The following is a 10,151-nucleotide window of genomic DNA, read 5'->3' on the forward strand; positions in this document are numbered from 1 at the left end:
TTCTGACTGCTTAATATCATATAAGACATTTTAAACATATAGTCTGTTAAATTCATGATCTCCTACCAGTTTTCCACAAAGATCACACATTATGCGTTAGCGATACAGTTGATTTAATTGTTACAAGATGCTTTGCTCAATTGCTTTCTCCCCAGCTACTGCCAGAAAAAGGGACCCCACTCTCCCTTACAGTAAATATTTTATTACCTGAGTCACCTGTTGTGTCACCTCTAAGGACGTGCCCTGGAGGATGTGGGGGTATGGCTCTCTCAAAGCTCCCTGTGCATAGCACTTCACTGGGATTTGCTACCATAAGTGAGACAGGGTGAGACGGGCAATCCTAGCTCATCATCAGTGACATGGCATTTGGATGACAAAACAAAAAAAAAGGTTTTTTTAGTTATAGTGTTGTGGTGGTCATCATGGCCTAACTTGTGAAGAGAGAGAATATCTTTTACTAGATCATGTGAGATAGCTGGAAAAAACAGATGGGCTTTAGACCACACAATTTAGTAATTAGAAGCCTGACTTTGGGAACCATGTCACAACTTTGGGAGCCAAACATTAAAACAGTAAAACAAACTAGATAATTAAATGAGAGCTTCAGCTTGGCAGCCATGTTCCTTTCCACCTGCTTAGCCTCTCTCCAAGAATTCCTGATGTGTGCTCCAGGTCTTCTCCAAGTGAGGGGCTGTTCACAGCAACAGCACATTTTCAAGTTCTTAATTTCAGTTCTTAGTAACTTCCATTTCAGTTTGTGGATTCAGGCTTTGGAAAACAAATACAAATTACCTAGATGGCTGTACCTGGAGCCAGGCACCTGTACTGATTCCTCTCTCCAGATCTTTCTTACTCAGGCAGGAATATGTCAGCTATGCCAATGTCAAAGATGGTTCTCATCACTGTCAAGAAGAGCTGGAGCTGAGCAAACCAATTGCATGTGCAGGCAAATAGAATCATAGAATCATTTAGGCTGGAAAAGACCCTTAAGATCATCAAGTCCAACTGTAAACCTAACACTGCCAAGTCCACCACTAAACCATGGCCCTAAGCACTATGTCTACACGTCTTTTAAATACCTCCAGGGATGGGAACTCAACCACTTCCCTGGGCAGCCTGTTCCAGTGCTTGACAACCCTTTCGGTGAAGAAATTTTTCCTAATATCCAATCTAAACCTCCCCCGGCACAACTTGAGGCCGTTTCCTCTCGTCCTATGGCTTGTTACTTGGGACAAGAGACCAACACCCACCTCACTACAACCTCCTTTCAGGTAGTTGTAGAGCGATACAGGTCTCCCCTGAGCCTCCTTTTCTGCAGACTAAACAACCCCAGTTCCCTCAGCCACTCCTCATAAGACTTGTGCTCTAGACCCTTCACCAGCTTCGTTGCTCTTCCTTGGACACACTCCAGCACCTCAATGTCTTTCTAGCAGTGAATAGATATATTTAAGCAGACAAAGAGATTGTCCTGGTGTAAGCAGTCTGGTAGAAGGGGGAGGACAGCTAGCTGCTGTCACAAGCTGCTATTTTTTGTCTAGATCCATTTTCTGATTTGTCCCCCCAAATTTATCAGATGGAAGTTATATTGTTACTTTCTAAAAAAATGCCTTTCCTCAACTAAACGAAGCCCAGTATATATTCTATGCTTCTTTTTTCCAAGTTCATACGCCATCTAAGTGGTTAGCAGGGAAAGGAAGGATGTTAGAATATCTGAATTCTTTTTATGGTAGGTGTCATCTGGCTTAGCCAGTGACTTGCTGTGACATACATACACTATTTAGATGGTTTGTCTTGAGCTGGTCCCACCCCAGCACAACACAGGCAGTAACTCTGGGCTGTTCTGAAGATCCATTATACATTTTCTTCCTTGCCACTCTCATTACCTGACAGGTTCATCCCTTTTTTTTTTTAAAGCCTGAGAAAAACCAAGTCTTGTAAAAGTTCTGTACAATCTGTCATTTTCCTGTGTCTGCATTAAGACTGTGGCCAGATGTTTAAAATGAAAGGGATAGTGTGCATCTACAATTTCTAGGTGTCCCCAGAAGCTGCAGGTACTTAACATCTCAAAATCTGGGCCATGATTTCTGTATTTATGAGATTCAAAATTCTCTCTGGGTTTTTAACAAAACTAAATTGTTTTGCTGCCATCAGAATCCACTGTGATAAAGTGAGATCTGATAAAGCACCAGGAAGTTTTCTCTTTGTGTATAAATATTTATGTATGTAAATGGGTGTATGGTTAATTATAACTGACAAGAAGAGACTGACACAAACTCAGATCCTCTGTCCCCACAGAGAGATACAACTTGCTTGTTGAAGTGTTGTGACATATCTCATGGGTTGTGTACTGAATCATTGATTAAATGCCGCAGCATCTGGACAGCTAAAATGCCAGTGACTATTGAAGAGGGAGGAAGGAATGTACACTGAGTAAGAACACAGAGAGATCATCTGGTATATATTTCTTGATATTTCATAAATTGGTCAAAGGCTGAATTGTTTGGTTTCCCTTTATATTTTACTAAAGACTGGACTGAAATATTCTTTACTGAAGACTGCTCAGGCTGTCTAGCTCACACATGCACACAGAATAGAGTCCCTCACCCAGGAAAGTTAGAAAAGAATTTAGTAAGAAGATAGGACAAGCTGCACTTGACAGGCACGGAGCAGTCTGAAAACGACCCCTGCAATTGACTCTTTCAGCATAGGCAGACTCCCTGAATCTGCTTATATATTTCGAAAAGGTTTGCATATAGCTAACATTTTTGAATGAAGTTTGAATATTTTTTGTTTTCTGTTTTTTTCATTCCTTCTGTTACTTTTGTCACTGTGCATTTTGTTTGCAGGTAAGCTATTGTCTCTTCTGCCAGGTACATCAAAAGAAGAATTCCACTTTACTTTTGCTTTTACCCTTTAAGAGTCTTATGATGCTACCTGAAGGGAAAAGAAATGTTTAGATCAAATTTATAGTGCTGCTTGGAATCATAGAGGTGTGTGTGTATTTAATTCAAAAAATATATCTATTTAATAACAATATGAGTAAATGTATAACGATGTGTAGCTGAAAAGGCAGAACACTTCTGCATGACATTTTTGGGACATGGAGGAGAGGTATTTCCTTTTAATACTTTGACTTGCTTTTCCAGCGTGGCATCTCGTACTGCTTGTGCATTCCTTGAAATAGTGATATTTTTAAGTAAGTGTGCTACATTTTGGTTTTCTTTATTTTTGTCATTTCATGATGAAAGGCTGCATGATTTCTAATGTGATATTACATACCATCATCATTATACATGTTTTCTGCAAGACAGTCCTTTATTGGACTAAGGCTGTTAGTGATGTTGGCATTTTTGGAATAACAGTGTGCCATGTGGTCTATTCCTGTTTCAGAGAGAAGTCTCAACAGTCTTTGAAACCCTGCTTCAAGGAAATGCAGAGGAAAAAAGAACGTACCAAAACATATGCTAGCATGAAATTTATTCTGGAACTAAACCCATGAAACTTTTGAAATGCATTGTTCAACAAATGTACTCTGTGTGTGTGTAATGTAAGTGGATGTAAGAAACCTGGTAGGTGGTTTGCCTTAAGGCTGATCTTCTGTGTAGCAGCAGAGATGGCTACTGACCAAGTTCATGGCACTTTCCCCTCTGTTTCCCCATAGACTTTTCTGCTTATTATTTCTACATATTGCAAGAGACAGACTCAGCAATGAGTTTTCTGAAACGAAGTAAAACTGAAAGATGTCAAGCTACAAAGTCAGCTATTGCTCTTACAGATCCATCATTTTGCTTATACTGGGTTAACGATCTACATGGTCTCAGGTACAAGGAAATTGGTACCTAAGTGCTGACAAATGGAGTGCTTGACGGGAAAGAGAAAAGCATTACGCTGCAGTTGTCGTTCATGCTTTGTGGATGCCTTCTCCCATTTCTTTTTACTTTGAACCTTCTTTTCCTTTCTCAGCATTATAGACATTAACTAGAAAGATGTCTTTTACAAATTTTCTCATGACACCTTTCCCTTGCTTTCTTTTCTTCCTCTGCAGCTTATTGGCAGGTATATTCCCTTATTGCAAAGGCAACGTTAATAGGTTCTTTCTTACTCCAGTGGGAGGCCTATGTATACTAGCTTACACCTTCAGATTTTGCTGAAACCCTAATGGGCATAGAGAGGCAGAGTAACTCTAGTATTGTACTCCTGCAAAATTCACTCTTCATAAAGCCAAACAGGCACTTTATGCTAAAAATTATTTGCAAGGATGATGGAAGTGCAGCTTGGCTTTGTGGCCCCTACTCCAAAGCCTTTCTTCTTGCAACCTCTGCTTCGCACTGCACACTTCATGTAAACTGGGATGTCAGTCTGTCTTTTTTGTGTCTTTCCTGAAAGTCTTTGATATGCTGGGTTCAGAAGTTACTAATACAAATTCCACCCCTGAACGACTCCTTTAGGTATGGTGATTTTCAAGGCAATCTCCCATTTGTGTTATTGCTGTTAATGGGGGATTTGCTGCCATGCTTTTACTGCCTTCTTCTCTTGTTGACCTTTTATAGCCCTATCAGCCTTATTTCTTTTTACCCTCCTATGTCAAGCCAGTTAACGGCAAAAGCTTTTTCTTTTCTTTCTAGTCCTTGCCTTCATATTCTTCTGCGTGTAGCCTGTCTGCTTCTATTACATAGCTGTATTCTAGAGCTTAGCCTCTTCTGCTATCTTTAATGTGCACCTATTTCATATGACCTGCATTCCATCGCAACTTGGATATTATACTGTTGTGTTATGGGGCTTCAATGAGTTAATCAAGTCATATTGTCTTGTGTGTAGTTTATTTAAATTGGAATCCATAAGAGGAGATGCACACAGGGCAGTTCGTGTTTATTTTTCTGTTGACTTTGAAGCCTCCATTTGCAATCTACTTAATTGTTCTTTTTGTATACAGCAGTCTTGCAGAAACTTATACACTGGGTGTAACCAAAAGGCCTTATGAATCTTACGCATTTTAGGAAGATGCATTAAAATATCGTTATAGAAATTCAGAAATAATTTTCTAGTGTAGAAGATAATGCAAAAATATTTCATGAGCTTTGTTGTGGGTCAGCCCCAACTTCTAAATTTCACAAAATTGGTTCTTCATTGCGATGTATAAACCCTTCACTGGTGTTTTTAGATCCAGCTATGAAATACATGTATGAGTGGTACTAACTAAATTTCCTAATAGATTTAGTTGTAAATTACTGCTTAAGGGAAAAAGAGATAAAGGCTCATGGAGTAAAATCATTAAGATTGGGGCAACTGATGGACTTGTCTTGTAGAGACCCAAATTCCAATACTGTTTTGACTGCAGATTCAGGATTGTAAATACATAACAGCTACAAATTAGAGGGGCTGCTTAAATTAGCAGCTACAGCTTTATGAGACCTGTACTGGTTTTGGCTGGGATAGAGTTAATTTTCTTCATAGTAGCTGATATGGGGCTGTGTTTTGGATTTGTGCTGAAAGCAGTGTTGATAACGCAGGGATGTTTTCATTACTGCTGAGCAGTGCTTACACAGTCAAGGCCTTTTCTGCTTCTCACACCACCCCACCAGCGAGAGCAGGCTGTGGGTGCACAAGAAGTTGGGAGGGAACACAGCCGGGACAGCTGACCCCAACTGACCAAAGGGATATCCCAGACTATATGACATCATGCTCAGCATATAAAGCTGGGGGAAGAAGAAGGAAGGGGGGGATATTCGGAGTGATGGCGTTTGTCTTCCCAAGTCACCGTTACGCGTGATGGAGCCCTGCTTTGCTGGAGATGGCTGAACACCTGCCTGCCGATGGGAAGGAGTGAATGAATTCCTTGTTTTGCTTTGCTTGTGTGTGCGGCTTTTGCTTTGCCTGTTAAACTGTCTTTATCTCAACCCACAAGTTTTCTCACTTTTACCCTTCCGATTCTCTTCCCCATCCCACCGGTGGGGAGTGAGTAGGCGGCTGTGTGGTGCATAGTTGCCGACTGGGGTTAAACCACGACAAGACCCCAGGTCTTGAATAACGGAGAATATTGCAAGTTAGGACTGAGGTTTAATATCAGTCATTTAATATCAGAATATGGGCTATGACTGGAGTAGCTACCCTACAGTGAGTAAGGATAGATAGAACAGAGGAGCATTGGCATGTAAGTCTGGAGACACCAGAACCTGACAAGCAGAAGGCAACAGATGAGAACTGAAGCACTGCAGCAGAAACGTGCGAGGAAGAGCGCTGGGCAGCACTGCTGAGAGGAGCCTCAGGGCCCAGGACCAGAAGACCAGAGGTTGCTGTGAGTTTGTTTAAGATGCATTGACAGAAAGTACAATTTTGTAATGCCTACAAGTGAGAAATAATGGCTGCTATAGCTTACATTTAAACTTTCAAATTTAAGATTTTTAGTCCATCCTTTGTGATGGAAGAGGAGGTGATCTCAGTCTCAAAATTGCTAAACTGGTTGTTGCTGCTCTTGCCTAGTAGGAACAACAGGGTACAGAATCTTGCGAGATCTTACATTTTTTTATAGCCCTGCCTAAAAATAGAAGTAGAAATCCTAACTTCAGCTTTTGCTGTCCCTATTTGGAAAGTTTGGTCAAAGGCCTATGGCAGAGCTGTGTAATATCCTCTGAACTAAAATAGCTGTCAGTCAGAATGCTTGAACAGTTCCTTTCTCTTACAGAAGGAATACCTGGTACCTGGTTTACAGCTGCTCCAGTATCCACCAGTAGTAATATCATCCGTATATTTTATTTTAAAAACAAAATAAGTAGCCACTAAATTTAACCTGTTTTTAACAGTAAAGCAAGTGACAAGATATTTTGACAGATGTGACACTGACTACATTTGATATAATAAGATGTAGGCTCCTCTTTGGCTTCATTCCAGAAGAAAACATATGGAAAAGATTTTTTTATTTTTTTTTAAAACACATAATTTTTATCATAAATCTGGAAATTTTTTTCACCCTAAGAAATTTATAGATGTCAGCTGATGGACAACTGCTAATAACATTATTTTCCCCTGTCTGTTGGTATCAGATTTGTGTGAATAAAAGATGCACTAAATATCCTTGGGAAATTTATCACTGCTTTTTTTGGTGGGGATGTATTTATAAAATGTGTTCTAAATGATGCAGGAGTAATAGAGTTCGTTTAAATTCACCAGTATTGCTCCACAATCTTTTATTTTATGCTCCAAATATAGTAAGGCAATTACCAAACAAGTCACTTTACAAGACCAAAAGGCTTCTGTAGTTTGCTTATGTGTGAAGTCTGTACCTGGCTCTATTGCTACCCGTCTCTTTTAGACTGGCCAACTATTAGATTTCACAAAGCAAAGGATCTCGTCTCAGCTCTTTTGTGAAAGCTGTTTCAGTTGTGATAATAGGGTTTAAGCTCTTTTCAAAACAGAAGGAAAGAGCCTCTTCCTCACTGGCTATGCAGTACTTCTCTCACTAAATAGTATTTAGGACAGTAGCATCCTTGGATACTAATGGATGCTAGGCAACTAAATAAAATGAGATAAGCTTATCTTTTATAGTGACTTTTAGATCACCTAATGTTTCAGTTTAAATCAATTACATGAGATGCTGATTCTTGTACTTAATCCCATGACACTTTCTGCAAGAATTGGATCACAACATAAAAAACAATGTCTGATAGATAGGTTAGTCAGCACATTCTTTTCTTTCTTCTGCTCACAAAATGCTCGGAATTTCTCACATTAATTTACTGTAGGTATTTGTGAATTTATTTGGAAAATGTTTTCACTACATGAATATCTTGTATCACAACAGTTTGTTGTGAATATTTATTATCTAACTTCTACATTAATTCAGTGTTGGTTAGTCATTTGAGTGATACAGTTTCTGTACCAGATTACTTTTGCATCTTACAAATATATTTCACAATTAAAGTATCGTGTGAATAATCAAACTCAACATATATTTTGCTACTACTTAAGCTTTTGCTTAAATTCACTATTGCAAGTGAAAGTAAACCTTGATTGCTTCTGAGCTCAGATGAATATTAGTGGCATTTTTCCCATTGCTCAGGCAGCTCAAGTAATTGCATTCTCCTGACCCAGATTCTCCCTGCAGACTCAGGTCAATACAGCCTTCTTCACTTGGTCTTCTGTTGTGTAAAGTCCCTATGGGCTGTGAAGCAGTTGTCACAGTCCGCTCCAGAAATGGCTTCATTGCCGTGAAATGCATTTATTAAATCCTTTGGGATCCTTTCATGTAGGGCCCTGAGATGTAAAATTTCTTTCACGTGCTTTGTAATTAAAGAATACAGTCAACCACTATTAAACCTAAAAGAAGGTATTGCTTAAAGTCAGGCGTTTACTTATGTATTTATATGGTTAAATAGAATAGTTTTATTTCTCAAACCTTCTGGTCATCTTCTGGTTTCTGTAAAGTCAGTTACAGACATATGCTTAACACTTACTAAAATAAATAGGGCTTCAAATTGCTGTATTTAGGCATTCATGCTTGATAATTTTGGCTTTAGCTTGTCAGTGCCTGTGTGTTTGCCTAATTGTAAACACTACATTTCTTTCATTACAAGGTGCTGTGAGGGTTATATGATTGTTTAGAAAGTGCTTTGAGATAATCAAATGAAAGACAACTACAGGAGTGCAAGGCATTTTAATGTGGTTCCTCTAAATATTGATCATGGACAGAGGCTGTGTTATAATAATAATTTTTCATGGACAATATCTTTAATAAATTTTAGTTGAATCTACTTTGAACTTTAATTGAATTGTTAGTATCTGAAAAAAAGTTTGTTCCTAGGGATTGTAGATGGGAAATGCAGGATGGTGGTACTCAGATATCTGGGAAGGTTTTCCACTGAAGACATGGTGGAACAACAGACTCTCTAGTGACGAACCATCTTGCTTCCTGGGTGGCCAAAGTCCTTACTGCTAGTTTAGCTCTGCACAGCTGAGAGATCTGTCTCTTGGGGTGGGAATCAGAAATTAGCAAAGTCTTGGAGTTGTTCTCCAGACGTTGGAGGAACCAATAGGGAGGGCAGAGGAAAGAATTTGGCAGCAAAGGGGAGGGAGCAGAGTACTGAAGAAGGGGAAGAATCTGGTGTTTGCATTTTCAATGGAAGGCTTCCACGAAAGAATAACTGGGAGGGAGAAAGAGAGCTTAATATTTGAAGTCTGAAGTATCTCAGGATACAGAAGGGTGCTCAGGCACTGAGAACATGTTTTCTCCCTGCATAATGTAATCTGGAGTTATTGATTACTTCACATCTGAAATTTTGTCAGCAAAAGCATCAGAGAATAAATATTATCAGCACTGTTGTAGAGTCGCTAAATATTTTGTATTCGTGAATAAAGTCTCTCCTTCTTCTGGTGTTCTCAGCTGATATATTCACTGCCTTTTATTGTCATATAGGAGAACTATGCCATTTTGATGAAAAATCCATTTATGAATCAGCCTGTATCTCATACATGTACAGGAGATCTTGCCAAGATTATTTCTCACACACACACACACACACACAAATGTGTGATTTCACTCCTTTTGGTTGTCTTACTATTTATTTCACAACTACAACAGCAATTTTTCTCTCTGACATACTTTTTATCTATAACCGTTGGGTATTCTCGACATCACTGCCTCTGCCAGGTCTTTGCTGATGACACCCGCCTGCACTCATCCAGAGACAGCAAGCTCACTGCAAGGGTACCACAATGTCTGAAAAAGAATAGTCCTGGGAGGAGGAGCAGCTAACTCCAGTTCAGCATGGGCAAAACTGAATTGTTACTAACCACTATCTGCATTTTGTTCCTAGAAAATGTTTTTCCTTACTCTTAGCCAAGAAACTGACTCTGGTAATCCACAAACTGATCATCATCAGGCCACATTAGAAAAGCGTAACCTCTGAGGATTTTTGACACCACAGACAACTTGGCAGCAAAAAGCATGGGAGAAAAGGGCTACACAAAGAAACACAAATCCATCATCACTCGTATGACCAAACATCATCTCCCCTGCCAGAACATTCACATTGAATGAATCACTGTTAGCCACGAGTCCGCCACGTACACCAAAGCTGCTTAGTGTTCAGAAGAGGGACTGCAGAAGACACCAGAGCAAGTTACGTTCTCATGACAGAATTTTTCTGTGTGAGGAC

General features: G+C 39.5%; 1 long non-coding RNA gene across 1 annotated transcript in view; it reads left to right on the top strand.

Annotated features, from left to right (window-relative positions):
* Positions 1-9,373, top strand: part of LOC143163464 (uncharacterized) — a 33,617-nt gene extending 24,244 nt beyond the window's left edge. Inside the window, exon 3 of the long non-coding RNA XR_012995907.1 lies at positions 3,391-9,373. This is a non-coding gene — a long non-coding RNA (uncharacterized LOC143163464). The remainder of the gene's footprint in view (positions 1-3,390) is intronic.
* Positions 9,374-10,151: the final 778 nt, after the last annotated feature.

This window comes from Aptenodytes patagonicus, chromosome 7 (assembly GCF_965638725.1).
Source record: "Aptenodytes patagonicus chromosome 7, bAptPat1.pri.cur, whole genome shotgun sequence".
NCBI classification, from domain to species: Eukaryota; Metazoa; Chordata; class Aves; order Sphenisciformes; family Spheniscidae; genus Aptenodytes; species Aptenodytes patagonicus.